The sequence below is a fragment of the Pan paniscus genome, chromosome 10, assembly GCF_029289425.2.
Source record: "Pan paniscus chromosome 10, NHGRI_mPanPan1-v2.0_pri, whole genome shotgun sequence".
NCBI classification, from domain to species: Eukaryota; Metazoa; Chordata; class Mammalia; order Primates; family Hominidae; genus Pan; species Pan paniscus.
The window spans coordinates 35,812,353-35,836,129 of NC_073259.2; the positions used below are offsets into that span (position 1 = coordinate 35,812,353).

The 23,777-nt window shown below is 38.3% G+C and overlaps 1 long non-coding RNA gene across 1 annotated transcript in view; it reads right to left on the reverse strand.

Annotated features, from left to right (window-relative positions):
• The window catches only part of LOC134728475 (uncharacterized), a 307,624-nt gene extending 284,125 nt beyond the window's left edge, over positions 1-23,499 (reverse strand). The window contains exon 1 of the long non-coding RNA XR_010108904.1: positions 23,364-23,499. This is a non-coding gene — a long non-coding RNA (uncharacterized LOC134728475). The remainder of the gene's footprint in view (positions 1-23,363) is intronic.
• Between the last annotated feature and the right edge of the window lie 278 nt (positions 23,500-23,777).

A 23,777-nucleotide genomic window follows, 5' to 3' on the forward strand; every position in this document is an offset into this window, starting at 1 on the left:
ACAATGGGCCTTTATAAATGTATACGCCAGTTCTCTAGGAGTATAGTAGTACCTAGAGGCAGGGATGTGGATTACATTGGGAGCCCAAACATTTTGATGAGAAAAAAAGTTACATTATTTAAAGCTTTTGGACCTTTCAGGGAAAAGAAGTTGTATAATGATGCTAAAGACTCAGTCTGGAAAGAGAGAGGAAGGAAGCAAGAGAACCAGAGAGATGGACTGGGAGGTCAAAGCACTTAGAAAATGTGTTATATTATTAGATTCTTGATGGCAATAACCTTTGTTTATTCATCTACCTATGCCCTATAAAACTTATTACAATGTTCTACACATAGTAGAAACTTAGTCAACATTTGGTGAATGAGTAAATGAAGTTTAACAAATCAGGCATAACCATATAGTAGGTACCAATAGTAGGTACAAATGAATTAGGTCAGTAGTTTTCAGAATAAGCTGGAGAGCTTTTAAAAAAAGATGATGTCCCACCCACACCAATTAAATCTGGGATTTTGGGTTTTGGGACACAGATATACGTATTTTTCAAAAGTTCTTTAGGTGATTCTGCTAAATAGAGAGTAGTGAAAACTACTAAATTGGGTGCTAGGCCAAGGTCCCTTCTAGGATCAAGATTCTGTGGCCTCTAAAACATTGTCAGGCTCTTTGGATAATATGCCAGTACCAGGTATAAAACTTCTTTGACTGTAGCCAGGATCAGCTATATAATTTGTGGGCTCAGTGCAAATAAAAATACAAGACTCTTTATTCAAAAATTATTAAAAATTTGAAATTATTAAGAATTTCAAGATAGCAACAGCAGAGCACTAAATCAAGTGTAGGCTCCTTATAAGCATGGGTTTTGTTTGACTGAACTGGACTCACACACAAAGCCAGCCCTGTCTATAGCATCCAGTCCTACGAAGTCACTACCTCATAATCTCTATTTGCATCACTACTACAACTCTTTGTTCATGTATTATCAGAGAGATCACTCTTGGACACTCTTTCCTGCTCCATGAAATTTTAAGAAATAAAAGATATTGAAGATAATCTGGCAGATTTGTAAGATAATCTGCCAGATTTGATTCAATACACACCAATGTGTGTCCATTCTCACATCCTGGAAGCCATTTCAGTGCACTTATATCCAAGGAATGAATTTCTTTCAAGTTGCCTCTGTTACAGTAAAAATAAGATAAATAACCTACTGATTTCGATTTCCCTGGACCTCATTTTCTTCATCTGTATATGAAGACAGAATTGCTCGCTGCATCCTGTTGCTATGAGAATCGAGATGTGTGACACAGATGTGTTTTTCCATGGTCCACCGTGGTTGCTGTGAACCAGTTTTAGGGCTAAATTTAGTATTTATTGATTTCTGCAAAATGTAGCCAAAGCCACAGTTCATTAACAAAGAAATATATATTTTGCAGAAATTATATGGGGAGATGGGGGGGAAAATGATTTTATATTGTAGACCCACAGCAGAAACATCATCAAATTCCCATCAAGTATCTCTGTTGTTCCCTCAGAATTTCTCTCCTCTGGCAGCTACCCCGTCTCACATTGTTTTCTTCCCTAAATTAATCTCCCTAAAAATCTTCCTCACCCTTCTTTGATTATTTTGCATTATTGAGTTATCTCTTCAGTTTACAAATAAAATTCAGCAAAATAAAAGCTTGTTGGTCAACTGAGCCACGATCATCTACTGTGCCTCGAACATGTTCTGTGAGCATCTCACCCACCACACCCAATCCAAGAGGCATCTCGAAATATCCCCTCCACCAGGAAGATAGTACAGATTTGGAAAAGTCTTCCACCAGGAAAATAAGATTTCCTCCATATAACTATATAGGTAAAGTAACTAGTTCACAGTAAATGTTAATTCCCTTCTTCCTCTCACCTTTTTCACTGTTTCTGTCTGAACACTTCCAGTTATGAGAGAATTTCACTCACAAGGTAAATTCATTCTATTTATCAACAACTCTACTTGTTGAAAATGCCTTCTTATGTTGACTCAATCCACTTCCCTATAACTTCTGTCTAATATATGCCATTCTCTCTAGGACAAGTTAGTACAAGCTTCATTCTTTCCCAAGATGACAGCTTCTTCCTTCACAGGTTTCTCCCAGTTATTCACTGCTCTTCCTGTGACAGACTTTGCAAATTCTGGACTGTACTGGCTTCCTTCTATTCAATAGGCTCCAACTTTTCTTTATACCAAACTAAATACAATATCCTAATGTGGTCTTTGATGTAGTCTAAACTGCCAAAGGATAATTTCTTCTCTAGTTCTGGAAACACTCTGATTCAATCAAAGCTTCTCAATTTTCTCAGCTCTTAGGGAAGCCCTCTCAGAAGGCTCTTTGGAATAGCATGAGGTAGAACTGAAGCAATGGTGTGAAGCCTTGTGACTTAATACTAATCATGCTGAAGGTGGCCACCAAAAATTTCACAAGTCAGGGATGGAAAGATGGGTAGAACTCAGAGCAAAGTCATCAAGTAGCATTAATTGAAGTTTCAACATCCCAAGTGACAGGATCCTTACTCTAGTTGAACCCAGGGAATAAATATGACTCAGTAACAGCTTGTTTGCTCTTATGTCTTCAGTGATTCAACAAATCAAATACTTAGTGTCTCTCGGGCACTGTGTTGACATGGTCCCATTCTCAAGCAGGTTAGAGCCTAATGAGAAAAGTAAACAACTGTGGTAAAGGCAATAAAAGAATATAATAAAGTCTAATAAGAAACAGGATAAAAGGAGGGACATACTTTAATTGTGTATGATCAAAAAAGATGTTTTTGTGTAGATAATATTTAAGCTGACATCTGAAAGAAAAGGAAGATCTAGCCAGACATAGAGTAGATGAAGAGAGGTTATGGCAGCAAAGGGCATGCCAGTGGGTGGGGGTTAAAAATCTCAAGGGAGAAAATGTTGGTGTGTTTGAAGGAGCTGAAAGCATGTCAGTGTGACAAAAGCTTAGTGAATCACAGGGAGGAAGGCAGGAGATGGAGACGAAGATAGAAAGATGGGCAGGGACCAAATCACGCAAGCCCTGGAGAGCCATGGGTCAAAGACTGGGTGTTATGGAGTTCGTGCTACTAAAAGTGTTCAAAGAGCTTTAAGCAAGAGAGTAAAATGATCAGATTTAGGCTTTAAACATATAATCCTGGCTGCTCTGTAAAGGATAAATTGGAGGAAGGCAAGAAAGGATGTTGGAGACCAGTTTGGAGGCTCTTGTACTTCAGGTGAAACTGATGGAGGATTGGATAGCAATGGTAAGTAAAAACACAGATGGAAAAGATGAGAAGATTTGAAACGTAGTCTGCTTATCACAATCTTAACTGAAGTTCAACTCATCCAATCCAGGTATCTACATATACCTAAATATACCTAACAGTTCTTAAAATATGGCCCCCAGGCAGGCAGCCTTGGCATCACCTGGGAACTGTTCAGAAATGCCAATCTCAGGCTCCACTCCACACAATGATTCAGAAATTCTGGGGATGGATCCCAGAAATCTATGTTTTAACAAGCCCTTCAAGTGATTCTAATATGTACTAAAGTTTGAGAGACACTGACCCAGACGAATTAATTAACTTGGGACTTTCTGAATACAACAAACATGCATGAAGAGTTACTGGGCCAATAGTATGTAATTAAAATACACTTTCTCTATTGTTAATAAAGCCTGGAATAATATAACAGACTTCAAATATTATTATAGTGCTCTGCAATCAAATTCTAGTTTCTACATTCTAGGAACTTATATGAAAAGTTAGCCATTAAGGTCAAGAGAATCCTCTTCTGGGCCTGCTGGAACATTTTTTGTCTTTACATAGTCCCAGTTAGGCTTCTACTCTTGTGTTTTCCACGATGTTTTGTATAAGGATGGTTGCATCCTTGTATCTGGTCTCAGGCTTTAATGTCTGCTTATAAATTTGTTGAAATATGTCATCTTTATTATTTGGATTCCATGGAGATTCCTCCTTCCAATATACTCGGAGAAATATTGGTTGTCTGCTTTTTTAATCATGGGAATAATCTTTTTGGTTTGCTTTGCTCCTCTCTGTCTCTTCCCAGAAAGAGAGAGAAGTTTGATTTATTGCACTTAGTAGAAAAAGTCACTACCTGATGGTATAAATTGAAAGTAGCTGTCTCCTGCATGCAGTACCGTGGCACTTCCTTTGCCATGCCATTAAACATGCCCCTTGGAAGCACTGGTTTAAAGACATCACTATGATTGCATTTCACAGCATTGTTGGGTATGCTACTTTGTAGTGATTAGTATAGATTATTGATAATTACATATTTATAGTCTTATTCAAAGAGTAGTCATTTGAATTTGGACCTGAGAAAGAAAAAGACATTGTCCTGTCTAGAAGCCAGGAGTCAGGATAAAGTGATCATGTTCCCAGAGTGTGGACACCATGGGGAAAAATATAAACAGAAAGATTTCCCAGTAAGAAACTCAGGTCTAGAATAGTGTCTGAAACACTAGTGGATCCTTGAAATTTTAATTGTTCATTCAGCTTTAACAAGGAATGAAGTTCTGATACAGGCTACAACACGGATATACCTTGGAAACATCATGCCAAGTGAAATAAGCCAGTTACAAAGAGATAAATATTGTATGATTCCACTAATATGAGGTATCCAGAGTGGGCAAAGTCATAGAGACAGAAAGTAGCGTAAAGGTTACTAGGGTCTTGGAGGAGAGGGAAATGGGGAGTTATTGTTTAATGGGTTCTGAGTTTCCATTTGGAAAGATGAAACAGTTCTAGAACTGGATAATGGTGAAGGTTGCACAACATTTTGAGTGCTCTTAATGCCATAGAACTGTACACTTTAAAATGGTTAAAATGTTATGCATGTTTTGTCACAATAAAAAAAAATAAAATTGTTTAAAGAAGGCACTGAATAAATACTTGTTTACTGATATCTCCACAGGGCTATTAAAATGATGAAATGATAATATTAAATGACTGCAAATACTCTTGTCATATTCTTGCATATTCTGAGATTATTATACTTACCCTGTTCATTGTCAGAAAACCTCAGAGTTGAACATAAGACATCTGTATTTAGAAAGCAGGCTTTGTTAGCAACAGAGTTATACAAATGTGACCACAAATATTACTCATTAGGTCTTACAGCTCCTAGACCACATGCCTTCATCCTTGGTCTATCAAATATTCTAGACATCAGTGACTAAATACATATATTTTACAAATTTACTTTAGACCATATGTTCATCTTAATCCATCAAGGAAATAAAAATTGTACCATGAATCCCTTCACTTTCTTTTTTTACACTAAACCCAAGAAGTCAGTAAAATGTAAAAGCTAAGCAGTTTCTAATTTCGGTTTACACATTTCCTGTAAACTGCAAAAATCCACCAGAGGAGGATTTTTATGTGTAATAAAAACCTGCATAGTTTTCTCAGAAGGGGGTTTCATACCATACGATCCCTCACCAATCTAGAAAGAAAATGCAATTCGTGATCTGTAACTGCTAGCACACCCACCTGTCCCTTCTTCCCTAATGAGATGAAATTATAACGGGGAGAGCAATTTGCAAATATCCTCCCCTTGGCTGATTTATGCTTCTACATTGTTTGTCAAATCCTTTCTGAATCCTTTTTGTTGCATATATGAGAAGACATTTAGAAAAAGATTTTGGAATGCCTTTAATCTTCTAAATCAACAATAAAGAAAAAAATGAAATAAAGGTCAAGGTTTTGATATACTGCTTCTAAAGTACATCCCACACTGAGTAAAATACCATGAAATCATCTGTCAGAACCGACTTTCTTCCAGAGACTACATTCCAAGAGCGTGAAGAGAGCGAAGTGGCTATTGATGGTTTTCTTAGATTCCAATGCACCTTAATCATATTCACAAGACTGTACGTTTTCATCACTGCAGGAGCTGGCAGAATTTTGTGACAATTCTGGGAAATGCTTTCAGATGGCCCCTTCTATGAATTATGAATGTTTCACAAAGCTCTATGGTAAATGGAATAGCTTTGTTCTCCACAAATGCAGGGGCGGATTAAGAGGTGGCCTTCCTTTGTTTCTTTGCCTTGAAATTTAATATTGTTTGCAAACAGATAAATTAAATCTCAATGAAGGTAAGTAGGCTTTAATTAGTTGTAAACAATTATTTTGTCTTATGAAGAATTACATTTGTTTATTGTGTTCATTAGAGATTGTATAAATACCACCATTTTCTTTCCAGACTGTGCTTAATGTGATATGAATAGATTTACAAATGACTGCTTTAAAAAAACAAAACAAAAAAAACAACTCAGTTCTCATTATTCATTCTTCTCTTTTTCTATAAAGTCACCACAAATGCTGAATAAGCAAATACTAAACCATTGCTCCTAGGGGAAGTACAGTGTTAGGTTCCTGCAAGCCTCTAGTCACACTTCTGTGAACCTTGTTTCACGTGTGTCTCTGTTTAAATACATCTTATTTAATTTATAGTGTTGACTCATTAACGTTGAACTCAGCCACCAGCACCATGACTCATGCCTGAATGAAATTTATTTAACACATGTATTTTCTCTGTAAGGCACATTACAGTCTTCTTCCACTGAGGAACAATAGACAACCCTTCTGCACTACACTTGGGGACAATTTTAAACACTGAAATCACCGACAAGTAAGCACAAATGTGAAAAAATGGCACTCAATAGACTGAGAAAAGGACTCTTGTTTACAATATAAAAGCTAAAACAAGAAGACAGAGCATTGCCTTGCTTGACCTCAGCTGGGAACATGTGCTTCAGATGACTCAAATTCTTCCTGCTCTGCACATGTCCTTGAATGGCCTTGAAAGCATTAATAGTGTTGATCTTGGGGTTATGAATAAATTTTAGCAAGTAGGAAAACTTACAAATACCAATTTCTCAAATAATGGGAATCAACTGTATACATAGTCATCTGAGACATCTCTCTGCTCGAGACCATTTTTCACCTCAAAATAGTGGCCAGTTGTTAGGACACAGTCAGGAAAGCCTGCTCAGTTACTGTGAGATCTCTGTTCCACTGTAGTCTTCATTCTATTTCTGCAGACTCCAAACAGTCTTATAATAAAAGTTACCTTCCTCATTTCCCTTTGTTCTATAGGTTCCCATGGGTGAATTTGGTGTTACAGCAAGATTTGAAACTGTCTGATCTGATAGGGGTGAAAAGAATCTGGCTGGACTGTCTGCCTCTCACTGTGGGGGCAGCTCCTGGCTTAGAAGTTCTAGACCAGGTCCAAAGGCTGTTGACAGAGAACCCACATCTTATCACAGGAGATTCCAAGGAGTCACACAGATGGCCCCATGGAGGGTCAAGCTGGAAGAGGAAAGGGAAGGTGAAATATGAGAGAAGCTGAAAGGATACACGGCAGGAAGACAAGCTTTCGAGGAGCTTCAGTGTGTGCATCTGCATTTAGACCACAAACAGCAAGAGTGCTGGAATTTCCACTCTCTGAGGTGTTAGGTATGACAGTCCCATGGTAGGGAAAGTTATTTAGAAAGAATCATGCAAAATTGAAGAGAATGTTTAGAATGTTTATTTAATAAGCATCAAGTTTTGCTCAAGCTCAATAGATTCTCAACTGTGTGACTTTAGGAAATACAATCTGTACAGTGTTTCTGAAGTAACCACTTACCAGAAAATAATACAAATCATACAGCTAAAATAAACATCTCAAAATTATCTGCCCAGCCCTCAGCTTCCCAACCACTCTGCACAGATATGTGTCTATTTTATACCTAAATATTACCCAAAGTGGAAACTTTTAACTATCCACCTATACCTCATTTCTGTGTTTTATCACAGTAAGTCCCCATTCCATGAGTTTGCTTTTGCCATTTTTATGACACATCAATGGCTGTCCAAAAGACTCCAGAAATTATTCAATTCTAGTAGGTCACTGAGAAAGGCCAAGAGAGAAAATTTCCATCAAATGGGTACTTTCTTCACCAGAAATAGGGGTGGAAGACTCTCTCAACAAGACACCACAGAAGAGGTGGGTGGGTGGCAAATTTCTTCTTTGTTTTTCTTCTGTAGTGTTCCATAGATGCCTCTTCCATGACAGTTTTACTATGTGATAATTATTTGTTAATCTGTTTGGTTTTCCTCTAGATCCCAACCTTCCTTGATGAAAGGATGCTAGGTGCTCAATAAATGCTTCATGAAGAAATGAACCCAATCACATGCCAGGTCTGCTTCTATCTATACCATATCACCTACATTTTTGGCTTTATTAATTAACAAAGAAGTGGGGAGGGAGTACAAATCTATTTATTTCTAAGAACTCACTCTGCGCTAAAGTCCTCTGAGCAACATGTGGACATCAGGGTCTGTCTGCATCCCAATTAATATGTTTTCACTGAGCTTCCTTTCCAGGCTGGATGCACACAGAGTGCCAATGCGAGTGTTGAAGACCTGCTCCCTAACCCTACTTGGACGATCTGTCCTAGTCCTTTGGAAGCTTCTTCCTCTGATAGGATACTGTCCTGGAGATTATCCCACTACCCAGGGAAACTCTGGTAGGTAGGCAGAAACCTATATCCAGTCCCCAAATCTCATCTATGATTCAGGCATGAGAGATCATCATGGCTACTGATCCTTCTCTGCCCTCTTTCCCATGCAAGTGATCCTACAGGATTTCTAGTATTCTAAAGACAGCCCAGAGCCATAAAAGCATTTAAAATAGCACTTTCTGAAGTAAGGGAAGAGCACTTGATGTGGAGTCTGGAGATTAGGATTCAAAGCCAAATTCCATCTCTTTGGAAAAGTCATTGGTTAAGCTTTGAGCTTCAGTTTCCTCATCTGTAAAATGGATGCAATAATAATTATCTTGTGAAGTGCAAATAATATAATGGGTGTGAAAAGATTAGATAAACTAAAAAGTTATACACATGTAAGTTAGTGAATGTAACTCAGCTCTCACCACACAGGCCTTCTATCTGTTCCATTAAGTTCATTCCTGCCCAAGTCCTTTGTGCTTGCCTCTCCATCTGCCTAGAATGCCATTTGTTGGGTTCCTTCGTGACTAATTTCTACTTTAGTCATGTCTACTCAAATGTCACCTTCTCAGAGATAATCTCCCTGGCCTTTTGTCACCTTAACCCACTTTATTTTTTCTTGGCAGCACTTATTGCTTATATTATGTTTGTTTGTCTACTGCCTCTCTCTTACTGAAACACAAGGTTTTTGAGGGCAAGGACTTTGTCTTTTGCTGTGTGCCTAAAAGCTATAATGACCCACAAATAGTAGGTGCCTATTAAATATTTGTAGAATGAATGAATAGATGTGCAAATATAAGCATAGGAACAAAAAACATCTAATGATGAGGTGCAATTATAGCCTGAGAAGTAATGAAGATGAACAGAAAATATTTGATCTGGAATTAACCCAAAGCAGAATTTTAGAATTTTGTAAACAAAGTTCTATCAATTTTTTCATAAGCATAAATTATCAACACTTCAAATTCATATGTAGATTATAAATTATTGCAAACAACAACTTGCCCTTATCTCTCTGCATGCCCCCTCTCCTATTGCCAACCAGAGTATTCAGTGAAACTGGATAAAATGTTAGTTTATTTGTTTATAAAGACATCACTTCAATGCAACGCCCCTGACAACTTACTAGGGTATTGATTTAGCATTAATTCAGAGAAAAGGTAATAGCCCCTAGACAAATTAGACATTGTTTGTGTCCACAACTATATTTCTTGGTGATAGCTTGTTCAAATAGACCCAGTGCTTATAAAAATCTGCTAAAAATCACAGACTGGGTTGGAGAGGAGGGCTCAAGAACTGCAATGTATGAAGGAAAAATACCTGTTCCTCCATGAATTTCTCCCTCTTCCTTTCTCTCTTCTTGCCATCACAACCTTGCAGACTCAATAAAGATGGTGATAAACTAGGAGAGGGGAGATGATGGAGGGACCTTTGGAAGAAGAAAGAGGAGAACAGAAAATGAGAGGATGAAATCTAAGTGAGAGCATATGAATATGGCAGGAGATCTATGAGTCAAGAGGACCTGCATTGAATGTTTATCTTGTCAATGACCTATACTAATGAAAGCCAACTGCACAAAAAGAAAATACCTACAGGAATCTTGCAAACTGTAGAAAAAATCATGAGATGATTATTTTAGAATATGGACACAAATTCTTTATTTAAAACATTAAGTACTTTTAATCTATTCCTTCTGCAAATATGTATTAAATGCTAGCCATGGATATTACTAAACCATGGAGATTATTAAAAAGAGCCTGGAATCCCTTCCCTCTCTCTCTTGCTCTCTCTCTCATCATGTGACACACCAGCTCCCCCTTCACCTTCTGCTATGATTGAAAGCTTCCCAAAGCCCTCACCAGAAGCAGATGCTGGTGCCACACTTCTTGTACAGGCTGCAGAACCATAAGCCAAACAAACTTATTTTCTTTATAAATTATCCAGCTTCCAGTATTCCTTTAGAGCAGTGCAAAATGGACTAACACAAAGGGCATTCAACAGGACAATAGATGAAAGGCCATTGCAGGTGGAGGGGAAACCAGAAGCAGAGACAGGAGCTGGAGTAATGAGAATAGGTAAGAACTCTTTGAGGTGAATGGGCAGAACGAAAAAAGAAGAGAACGAGGAACACCTACATCTAAAGCTTGGACACAGCAAAAGGAACTGTGGTAAAATGAGCCCCCTTTAGCCACAAGGCTGGCTCTTGTAATTAGCTAGTGGAATATGGGAGGAAATGGTGTGTGCCAACCTAGGCCTGAGCATGAAATCGTTTTGCTTGACTCTTAACTGGATCCCAATCCCCAAGGCTACCTGAAGCCATACTGCATATGGCAGGGACTCCAACAGCTTCAGTTCTTCATCTCCATCCCCAATTTTACCACCACCCCCTTCGCTAAAGTAAGGCATAGTCAAAAAATGAACTTACTGTGTTAAGCCACTGAGATTTATTGTAAGAGTAGCCTAACCCGATGAATTCAGGAATTTTTATTTCAAGATACAGTATAATGTTAATAATTAGGGATTCACACAACCATTTGAACAGCTAGGGTAAATAGGTGAAAGAAAAACCACAGCTGGCCTACAGGAAATTTGGATGAATAGGAATCATTGGAAGTGCCTGTTGATAATCTCCCTTGACTGCAGCACCAAAGCAGGTGATTTGCAGGAGCTCTCCTAGAAGCTGCTGTAAATCTCACATCTGCTGACTGCTCACATGTCTGCCTGCAGCTGCCACCAGAAAAAAATGGCTTCACCTTTCTTCTATCTTCCAAATCTAGTGCCATGCTTCTCTTTGGCAGAATCTAACTCAGAACTCTGCAGAAAGAGAAAATCTAGAAGATTTAATTTTACTGCCTCTACTCTGAGTTGCAAAAGAGAGTTTGGAAAGGGACTAGGAAGACATTAGTCTAGTTTGTTGTAACAAACTAGCACAAAACAAAAAGAAAGAAGAGCAGGAGGGAAAGAAGGAGGAAAAGCAACCTTTTTGTGGACTCTAAAAGACGGAATGGTGCCAATGTTGCAGGGATGTCATATAGAAGCAGTACCTAAAAGAGGGCATTAGAGTTACCAGTATAAACACCAGTCACCAATGAGAAAAGAGCTCAGTAACATTGTGGAGAAAGTGCCTGATGTAATTGAGAAAAGGCAAGACACTTGGATCAAAAATATGGAAGAAAAGAGTAAGTTTTAAGAACTTATATAACTTAAAAAGCACAGAGTCGAATCAAAAATAAGGAAAATGTGGCCAGGTGCAGTAGCTCATGCCTGTAATCCCAGCACTTTGGCAGGCAGAGGTAGGTGGATCACCTGAGATCAGGAGTTCAAGACCAGCCTGGCCAACATGGTAAAACCCCCTTTCTACTAAAAATATAAAAATTAGCCAGGCATGGTGTTGCGTGCCTGTAATCCCAGCTACTCAGGAGGCTGAGGCAGGAGAATCTCTTGAACCCAGGAGGCAGAGGTTGCAGGGAGCCGAGATGATGCCACTGCACTCCAGCCTGGGTGACAGAGCAAGACTCTGTCTCTAAATAAATAAATAAATAAGGAAAATGTTAGTAGGTTTGGGAAAAGTAACTAAGCATTATAACTGAAGAAAGAAGGCAAAGAATTTAGAAGGCCCTTATTTCAAAATCCAACCAGGATTTCAAAATGCCTTACGGGCATATATGAAAGTGGTATGAGAGAAATCACAGATCTGAAGGTCTAGAAAGAACTTACACTGGTTATTCCAAGCTTTCCGTCTTATAAGTGAGAAAACAGAGCTCTGTATTCTCCCAGTGAACTGCCAAATTTACACAATAAAGATTAAAATATAGGAGCTAGAATCCAGCTCAGGGGTTGTAGCCAAATCAGACAGAAGGATCTAGCTCTGCCCTGCCACCACCAACCCCCACTCTTCAACCAGGACTAGGACCAAGAGAAATTTTCCTGTGGATAAAATGAGTGAGAATAAAAAGGTAGTGTCAGGCTGTGCTGTGCAATGAAACTGAGTGTCTGTCTCAAGATCTGGTTTGCCACTACACACTCACCAGAATATCTAAAGGTAAAAATGTTGGCAATACCAAGTGTTCACAGAGATATTAAGTAAGTGGATCTTCCATACGGTACTTTAGTAGGAATATAAATTAGTACAGCCTTTTTGGAAAACTACTTGGAAGTATTTACAAATGCTAAAATATGCTTATCCTATGACCCAACAATACCACTCAGGTATATGCCCAGAGACATGTGTATCTATCAACTAAAAGACATGAGCAACAATGTCTGTAATAATTTAGTTCATAATAGGACAAACCTAAAAACAACCTACATGTCCATCAACATCTAAGATCCATCTAATTGAATGAATAAATCAATGGTGGAATGTTTATATAATGAAATACCGTACAACAATGAAAAAAACTATTGCTATGCTCACCAGCACGGATGAATCTCAAATATCTTCTGTTGAACAACAACAACAAAGCCAGACACAAAACGTCTGTAGTGCATGATTCTATTCATCACACTTTAAGAATAGGCAACTCTAACCTGTGGTAGGAGAATTCAGAAAGTGGTGGTCCCCTTTGAGGGGAAGAGGGTATTAAGAATGCATATAAGGGAACCCTTATATCTTTATTTAAGTGGTGCTTGCATGGGTTTTTTCATATATGAACATTTATTAAGGTGTGCACTTGAGATATGAGTTGTAATGTAGTTTCTATTTCAATAAAAATACATTTTCAAAAAGATCCAGTTTGGCCATCTGGTATGGTGAGTCACAATGAGGGGTTTCAGGTTCTGGCTCCATCATTTTCTATCCATGCTATTCTGGGTAAATCACTTAACTTTCTAAATTTCAAATTCCTCATCTAGATTATGAAATCAACACCTACACACTGTGTTGTTGTATTAGGTAAAAAGATGTGAGAAAGACTGTGAACGCTAAGATCCTGATATAATAACAATTATCCTCTGGAATTCTACTATTTTATATAGGCCTACTTGAATATAGATTCTATGTGGATATTTTTACCCCACGTAGCTGTGACAGTTAATTGTTTATATCAACTTCACTGGATCCCGGTGAAGATGCCCAGATATCTGGTTAAATATTATTTGGGGATGTGTCTGCAGGGGTGTTTCTGGAAGAGATAAGCATCTGAATCTGCAGATAAAGAGGATTGCTCTCTCCAATGTGGGCATCCCAATGATTGCGAGCTAAATAGAACAAAAAAGTAGAGGAATGGAGAATTTGTTTTCTCTGTCTGACTGTTTGAGCTGGGACATCAATCTCCTGTCCTTATTCTCAGGCTTTCAGACTCAGACTGGGATTACACCATTGGTTCTCCAGCTCTCTGGAGAGAGCGCTTCCTGGGTCTTCAGTTTGCAGAGAGCAGATCATGGGTCTTCTCAGCCTCCAAAATTGTGTGAGTCAATAGCTTAAGATAAGTAAATAAATATTATTGGTTCTATTTCTCTGTAAAATCCTGACTAATACGAGGCCAAAGAGCCCACCATTTATGATTTGAATGATTCACAGAGTAGGGCAAATGAAATGACAGTGATCAGGGCCCAGTTCCCAGGGAGCTAGTCTCAGAAGTAACATTCCCTTAAGGCCCTGAATGGTTTATGAATAGTGTGTTAGCACTGGCCAAAGTTGAAGGCAGCAGGGAGTTTCTCTTTAGTAGGCCTTGGGGAGCTTTGTCCTAGACACATAGATATTAGGGAAAAGGTGGAAATGTGCAAAAATGGTTGATATGTTTCTGAGGCCAGGGATATAAGACAAAGATCCCTGTAGTTCAGGAAACAAAGAAAACTAGTGGACATACAGCTGATAGTCTACCATGCCTTGCAATACCCTGTCCTGAAAGTCCCACCTTCCCCGTTTCATGCTCATTACCCCTGCACAATACCCTTATATAGAGTCCTCCTCCTGGAAGACTTTGGGGATTAACTATAGACAATTCTAAATAGTCCTGGACTCTGTTTCATTCCAATATCTCTCACTTTTCTCTTATTAAGAGGATATTTTATTGTTGTTTGCATGGTCTTTCATATGTACGCTTTGTAAACAACACTGTGTCTTCTCTTCTGGGAGGCTTCCTTCTCCATGATCTCATAACATAGTTCTAAACAAAATAAGTACTCAAATAATGTTAGCTAGCACTGTGCCTGTCACATAAAAAATAACCAATAAAGATTTTCCAAGTGAAGAATGAATGAACATGAACAAACACTGACCAAATTCTAACTGTATGCCTAATTTAGGGCCTGGAATAGTTGGGACCGTAAAAGTAACAGAGTTTGATGAATATTCAAATGAATATCTCATTTGCAGATTCTAAATGACAATTCTCACTGTTGTTGAGATAATAACTTCCATTAAATCAAAGTGTTTCTTTCCTCTTTTTAAAAATTGCATCATCTTGCTTCAGACCTATTTTTCCATACTGTATTGTATCAAATTTACCTTTCCAGAACTTGTGATAAAATGAGGTCAACAACTGCTCTTCAAGTGAAAATTACATGGCAATTGGAAAAGGAAGGCGTAGTAGAGAGAGCATTCCCACATAGTCTTCAACCACCACCAGCAGCATCAACAGCAGAAGCAGAATTACAACAATAATAATAATTGGTAATATTTGTTGAATGTGTATTATCTTAGCCTTCATAAAATCTCCCTAAAGTAAGTTAAATCCTATTATCCAAATCACATGAACTTTCTAGGCTTCAGATTTTTCATCTGCAAAGTCAAAGTGTTGAAGCAAAGAATAACAATACACAGCTCATTGCCACATACTCTTTTAAGGTGCTTTCATATACACTATTTAATTTGCCATTCCAGTTACCTACTTACTATATCATTTCCTAGGAACAGCCCTGAATTTACTGGAAACTATCCTGGAAGCCAACTTTACCTATCCTGACATCTAAAAGTAAACAAATCAATTTCCAAAATTATTGTAGGGTATGTAGCTTCATTGAAGTTTCTTGAGAAGACCAAGGGAAGTGATTATATCACATGGCCCCCATAATACACTATCTTTCTTCCTCAAACCCCTTGGCTTCTCCAGACTTACCTCCTCATCTCTCACACTCAAATCTGCCCTCACTATTAAAAAAAATGAGCAGATCTAAAAACATTAAACCAAACAAAACTTAACAGTTGGTCAATATAATAACCACCTATTCCCCTTGTGCTTCCCCATGGGAGCCTTGATTCATCCTGCCAAAGGAATAACAACTTAATGGGGTAGGTAGGGTGCACACCAGGAGACACATGGCTAGTTTGCTGCAAATCTGGGACTAGAATCCTTATCCCAGTTTCTAAGCAGTGTTTTTTTTCACTGTACCACAAAATTACCTGTAAAGGTTCTTCCAGCTCTGAAATAATACAATTTTTTGAAATGTAGAAATAAAAATGATGCAATAGTATAAACAAGTAACCACATGTGTAATGTTCTTCAATTTTTGAGAACTACCAAACACAGTTTCCCCATCTTTTACAGGGTGTGTGGATTGGATTTGGAATTACTGCACAGGGCAGTCCTTGGGCCAGTGACTGTCATGGTTTAATATGCCTGGGATCAATCCCAGAGATTTACCTCCCTGTCTCCTAGGCAAGATCTGGGAAAAACAAAATAGAAAGAATTAGCATTAATTGAGCATCAAGAATAAACCAGGCGCTCTGTTTGGCACTTACACTATCCTCATAACAGCATTTCAAAACAGGCATTGTTCCCACTTTATGAGAACAATGAGACACCAGGAATCTAAACCACTAGTCAAAGTCCACATAATTTGTATATGGCAAAGCTACATTTTGAATCCAGAGAATATTTGAAACAAAAGTCCTAGAACAATCTCTCCAGTGGTATCTTGGTCCATTTGTGCTGTTATAAGAGAATACCTGAGACTGGATAATTTATAAAGAATAGAAATTTATTTCTCACAGTTCTGGAGACTACATAGGCCAAGATGGAGGGACCAGAATCTAATGAAAGTTTTCTTGCTGCATCATCCCATGGTCGAAAGGAGAAAGGCAAGAGAGGGTGTGTGTGTGTGTGTGTGTGTGTGTGTGTGTGTGTGTGTGTGTGTGTGTGTGTCTGTGTGAGAGAGTATAAAAGAGAGCTGAACTCCCCCTTTTATAACAAACTCATTCCCAGGAGGAACCTACTCTCATTATATCAGCATTAATCCATTCACTCTGCCCTCGTGGCCTAATCACCTCTCATCAGGCCCTACCCTACCTCCCAACACTGTTGCGTTGCGGATTAAGTTTTCAAAACATGCTTTCTTGGGGAGGACACATTCGAACCACAGCAACTAGACAATTAAGTATGCTAAAACCTAACAAATTTAACTATCCCTATGGGGCATATGTATTCTGTAATCCTTGTTCTCTCTCTCTGCTGGGGAGGTGAGAGTTAAGGACAGGTCTGCCCCTGTCTGAGCACAAGTTGGTAGATCTCTGTTCTAAATTTTTCCTTTAAAAAGGACAGCTGACCTTCCACCAGTCTTTTATGATAATACTGGAAATCATTGTTACAGATGAGAAATGGTGATGGGTTAAAGTGATATATGGTAGTGGTAAAGATAGCAAAGGAGGCATAGATTTGAGAGGATATGTTTAAAAGTCTGAAGTGACAATTCTCACTGATGAATGAGATTCAGAAAGTAAGACAGAAAAATCAAAGATAAGATAGTGAGAGAAATCATGGGGGCCTCTCTGAAAAGAAGAGAGGAGGCTAAGAGAAGGCAAAGGTGTGAGTTCCTGAGGGTTGGAGGAGGTCCAATGCTCAGGCCCTGCAGTGGGAAAGAGATTGAAATCATTGAGGAGCAAAAAGAAAGCAGGTTGAAGTCGGGCGGGGGGGAGGGGGGCAGTGATGGAAAAACAAGTTTGGAGAGGTTTAAAAGCTTGTTACCAAAACACCAGGAGTTCCAACTGTATCTCATTGCTCACTGCACAGAAAGCCAATCACTGAGACAACAAGTATTGCCAGGAAAGAAAGGCTTTAATGGGGTGATATCAGCAGAGAAGATGGAAGATCAGTCTCAAGTACCTCTCCTCAACCAACTAAAATTGGGAGTTAATAGCTGGGAAGGAATGTAGCTACATGTAGGGAAAACAGGAATTAGGGAAGGATAAAGAGAAAATCGTGACAAATAAAGAGTCTGGTGTTTCACTGTCTAGATGCAGTGATCTTGTGAGTTTCGATTACTTAATACTGTCTTGGAGGCCTGAGGGTCAGTTTCTTGAGAAAGGAACTCAGATAAGACAAACGCAAATTTCTAGCTTTAGATCAGGATGGTCAATTTCTATGTTTATTCAAAAAAACCATAAACATGAATTCTATTGGACAATTCTACCAGTCTCAGAATCATTTTAGACCCTGCTAAGGAGTCTGAAGTTTGTCCAAGAATAACAGAAGAAGAGTTTAAAGAAAAAGAGAAAATGATCTTATGTTTATGTTTTTAAATTTTTGTTCAGACTGAGTCAATGTTCCTTACTCCTGATATCAGAGTACAAATGTAACCAAATAATGCTTGTTTTGAGGATTATGCTTGTTTTCCTCATAGATCTTACCATGATTTATGATTATATATATTTGAATTTATTGTCTGTTTTTCCCACTAGATTGTGAAGCACATAAGGATTGTCTGTTCATTATAAGTTCACTCCCTAATCCAGTGTCTGTTATATATTGGCTGCTTAAATACTTATTAGATGAATGTTACTTCTTTAAAACTCTCTGGGATGAGAAAAGGGCTGATATCTTTTCGTCCCCCACAATCGCTTCCAGACCATTTTTTTGATAGCTATCTTTCCATTATATCTCTTTTGTAAAAGTCCATGCCATCTACTGCTATCCAGTTTTCCATTTTCTATAAGCCTTTTCCTGCCTCATCAAATTTTTAACATTTTATTTATAGTCTTACCCTTCTTTGACGTTTGTGTGATGATCTTCCAGTACTCTAATACCACAATTCATTGGGCTTGGATACTCAGATTACTGTCATCTCCATTACATTGTAACCCCCACCACCACAAGCCTAGCCACACCTTGGCACTTTCTGCCTCCACACCTCCTTGTCATTCTTCACTTGTCATCTTACTTATTCACTCCTCCTGAGCCAGGATTTCATTATCATCACTTTCAAGTCCCCATGTCCTCTCAGTTCATTACCCCCATCCTGGATCACTTCCTTCTACACCCAAACTGGGTGGGCATGATCAGCCACTCATGCAATGCCCTCAGGAATAGGCTATGTACCCTCACCTTCTTTCTCTACCACAAAGCTATGTCTTTCCCACCCTAGGAAACCCCACTTTCTGCTTTCTCTGATCCACCTCATAAATGGCTGAGTATTGTTGGGAAAATTAAAAATATGGCAGGATCACTTTAACGGAACTTTCTCTCACTTTGTCACCAGTGCTGCTGGTCAAGTATTTCAAATCTCCATGGAGGATTATCCCTTCCACCCTCCAGAATCTACTTTAAACCTCTTCTGTTCTCCCCATGTCCCAAGCTTCCACACTGACTTTAGGAACCTATGTCTGTTACTTACTAATAAAATAGATATAATCTAATTTAAATGCTCTCAAATCTTTCTTCCCTTTCTATTTGTCCTTAGTCCTTCAATAATCCTTTCTTCCTCTTGTATCAGAGAAAGGATTGTCCTGCTTCCCTTTCATCCACAGGCATGGTTTTCATCTTAAATATTGGTTCTAACCCCTCTTACTTCTCTCAATATATCAAACTATCAATTAAAAATATTCAAGAAATAGGTGAAATATATATCTCTATATATTGGCTTCTTTCCCTTGATCCATAAGTGTAATTATATTGTCTAAGGAATTCTGCTATCCTCCTGAGTCTTTTTGTCTGGAGCTCTTCTTATTCTTAGTTCAAAACACAATTTAAATCCCTGTCTTCATTTTGTGAGCCCAGCTCACTAAACAATCTCCTGAAATCTGATTTTCAGAGCCCCCAAGATGCTGATTCTTTTCAAAAACTGCTAGTGTCCTCCAAGTTATAAAGTCCAAGTATATTTCTCAGTCTTCATCCTTCTTGACTTCAAGATAATTTGATACTGTTCACCACCTCTTCCCTCTCAAAATTTATTCTTCTTTTTGTAGTCAATTAATCAGACATTCATTCAAGAAATATTTGTTAAGTACTATGGTAGGCAAATAATTGGTCCTCCAAAGATTTCTACATCTTAATCCCTAGAGCCTGTGAACAAATCATGTTACATGGCAAAGGGGAATTAAAGTAGCAGATGAAACTCAGGTTGCTGATCAGCTGACCATAAGACGGTAACATTATCCTGAATTATCCAGGGGAGCTTAATGCAGTCTCAAGGGTCCTTAAATGGTGAATAGAGAGGCTGAAGAGTCAGAGTCAGAGTGATGCAATGTGAAAAATCTTGACTGGCTGGCTTCAAAGATGGAAGGGGACCACAGTCAATGAATGCAAGCAGCCCTTAGCGGCTGGAAAAAGCAAGAAAACAAGTTATTCCGTAAAACCTTCAGAAAGGGATGCAGCCCTTCCAACACCTTGATTTTAGCCCACTGAGACCCATTTCAGATTTCTGACTTCCAGAACTATAAAATAAACTTACGTTAATTTAAGCCACTAAATTGTTGGTCATTTGGTACAGCAACAATTAGACGCAATTACAAGCATCAACTAAATTCTTTACTAATGAATTAAGCCTGGCTATAAAGCCACAGAGTAGGAAATCAACTCACCTTCCCTGCTTCCAGTGTTAGCTGGTAGCTCCCACCATTCATCTATACAGACTCCCATAAACTGAGCATGTCTGAAACAGAGTATTTTAATTTTTTTCTATTATGACTATGATTTTCCTCATTCAAATATTCTGTAGGCAACTCAAAGCTTCTTGATAAATTTTCTTAGGGCCTGGATATTCTCTATGCATTTAATTTTTATTCTTGCTTCTGCTAACTCTCATGTGCCTCCCATCAATTATTTCCTGCAAAATTATTCAATAGCTAGTTAGTCTAAAGTGATAATTATATATATTTTTGTATACTGAAGTAGAAATTTGGCTGAGATCAATCATTAAGCTCTTCAGTGGGTTGCTGATTGAGTTTTTCTCTCACTACAGGATGATGAGGAAATTGTAATGAATGAGAAGTCCTAGAAGTGAGAAGGGTAGGGGAAATCGTAGTATTAATATATAGTGAAGACTTTATTCTGTGTCCTTCAATGATGGTTTCAGCACAGCACCTGAAGCTTTCCATTAACACACAGGGAATGCCAATCTTGCTGAAACCCAAGGATACCAACCAAGGCTATTCTGGATGCTTTTGACTAGAGCAAGTGCAGCCTACTCTTGCTTGAAAATTAAAACACATGACAACTCCCTAATAGTGTCCTGTGGAACAAACTAACACCTCTCCCCAACACAGACTTCCTTCTACATTCAAATATTATCACCTTCAAATTAAACATTCCTCCAAAATCAGTTTCTGAGGAACTTGTTCACCTTTTGCTTCAAAAAGACTAGAAGAATTACATGAAATTTTCCAAAATCATCTTTAATCAGAAATATAGGTTTTCTTAAATTGCTTTTTTAGCTATGTGTTTGCCTTTTCACCAACACACTAGAAAATATTTATTTTTAGTTTGTACTACCACAACTTCCCAAAATATTTGAAAGCAACTACAATATTTTCTAAAAAGAAGAACAATTAAATACTCCATCAAAAATGATTAGAGACTAATGTTGAGTACTGACATATTAGTAGTATAGACTCCATGCAAAATAAACACAACACGTGCCATTTCCCAAGGTGTGATGGTGGTGAGTGAGGGATTTGCAAAGTGACAAAGTCTAGTGACTGTTTTTCTAAAGCCTCAGAGAACACAGCTCTCAAACTGATATCACACATCCTGACCCCACCAAAATGACACAAGATGTAGAAGGAAAATCCCAGGAAACTGAATTGTAGCCACACAAACAAGTCATTCACCAGGGTCAAGAGTTGGTACCTAGGGAGGACAGCTAAGCATCCAAAAGCATCTCTATTAAACACATCTCGATTTAGACTCACCTTAAAACCGTGAGATTCTTATTTCAGACTTCATACATTTTGAACTATTTTTCTTCACATTTAGCATTTTGGCACATTTCAGTTGACCTTTGTTTCTTGAAGTAAATTTGAGATGAAATTATTTCTTCCCGGTTAGTATCAATGAGATGACATCATTTAGCCCTGCTACTCTGGCAAACTCTATTTTTAAGAGGAACTGAAATGTACTTCTAGTGGGCCGATTAACAGCTTTCTTTTTCTGCTGTGTGTATGTGTGTGCACGCATACATGATGCAGGGCTTTTGGATGAGGTTTCCAAACAGCAATGCATTGTTTAATCTCTTCTGTGATGCCTCCAGGGATTAGTTAGGGGACACAATTGCTAATAACATTTTACACCAGTAAACTTGGCTTGAAGAATTGCTGTAAAAACCCCACTGATTGTCATAAGCATTCATTCATAAGAATGCATACTACTGTGCATATGTGGGGCAGGGCATTTTGCTAAGCCAAAAGCAAATTTTCATGCTGTTGAATTTATGCATTTCCCGCTGCTACTCAAAATGCTTGTCTGAATGTTCAGGCCGGGGAGAGTGCTCTCTGTGGAAAATGCTCTTCTGTTTGTGTCAAAAGGTCTGACCTGTGCTTTAGTCCCCACTCACAGGTAATTTGCCGACTGTGTTAGATAATCTTAAAAAAAAAATCCACCAAGAAAGAATACTGGGTTAATTTTTGCCTAAAAAGAAAAGGGCTATAAGGCATATTAGGAAGGGAGAAAATGGTCTTAAAATGGAAACCAAAACAGGCATTTGGGAAAGATAAATGCAACATCCCCTTCACCCTCAGGAAATGAAATTTTTCTGACAGGGTCGGAGACTCTGCTTGGCAAACCTTCTTAAATTAATTACCTTCTTGACATTTTAAAGGAAGGTTTCAGATTGTAAATTTAACCCAGACAAAGCATTCTTTTTAATCTTGTCAGTATGCAAACTACTTTGCACTGCAGTCTGTGAATTATTTATCAGAGGAACGACCCCAAAGGGCGAAAGGAAAAAGCAGGCATATTTGATCTGAGATTCCACGACTAGATGTAGTTCTTTGCCTTAGATCTGCACCTGTTGCAACTACTTAACTTTTTCTGCTTTTGATGTTCTTAATACCCTGAGCATTCCTTGTCTCTGAGAGGAAGAAATTCAGTGCCATTTTATAATGCGCTTATTAAGATGAGTAAAATATATGGCTCAGTAGGTTTTATATGGCAGCCACAGTCAGGTTGGTATGAGGAACAACGGGGCTTCTTTTCAATATACTTGCTCGTTATAAGTGCTAGACAAGCAGCGTCTTAACCTACTCTAGTGCCCGTGTGAAATGGAGCCTGCAGAGACGGATTCTCAGGGAAATTAAGTCTTCCAAGTACCGATAAACTGGTATAAGTAATATTTCAACAAACAGTAGAAGATTAGTTCAGAGCTTAAAGAAAATTGAAATTTACAATGCCTAGAAGTTATAAAACGAAGTTATGGCTTTAGTTCTAGTATTAAGTGTTCTTAAATTAAATGATTTTGAATCAAGAACACCCATGAAATGGGACATGCTCATTACTTCTAAAACATTATATATAGATGTGGAACTCCATGAAAATAGCAATAGTGCACATAAAGTAATAGAGAATAATGTTTATTGTCTCCAAGGCAAGGTTTGCAGCATGATGGAGAATCTCAACTTTGCAAAGCATCCCAATGGCTTAGGTCCCAGGAGATTGGATGTATGCATAGATAATAACGTCTTACCTGAGAGGTCTTCCTGGGCCCTGTTAATGACTCTTCCAAGGAAATTCCTGGGCTTCCCTTGAGAGAAAAGGGAGGGATGCAGCCTCATTTGCCCTTCTCCGGCCACATGTGAATATTTCACTTTCAACAGATATCCCCAGCTCAAATCAAAAGACTGTGTATCCCTAGCAACTGTGAATAAAAATGTGCAACACGCACAGCTATATTTTTGCATAAGAAACACCTCTTGAAATTAATAAAAGAAATAAAGGTGATAAAACTATAGGATAGAGATAATTTTTCATTTAACTCTCAAGACTATATGGGGAGGATTTATTCTCCTTCCAAATGTTGATTTGTAATCATAACAGCTACCATTTATTAAGGAATTCCTATGCCCTCTCATCTATGAGGTAGCTCTTATTGTCCCGACTT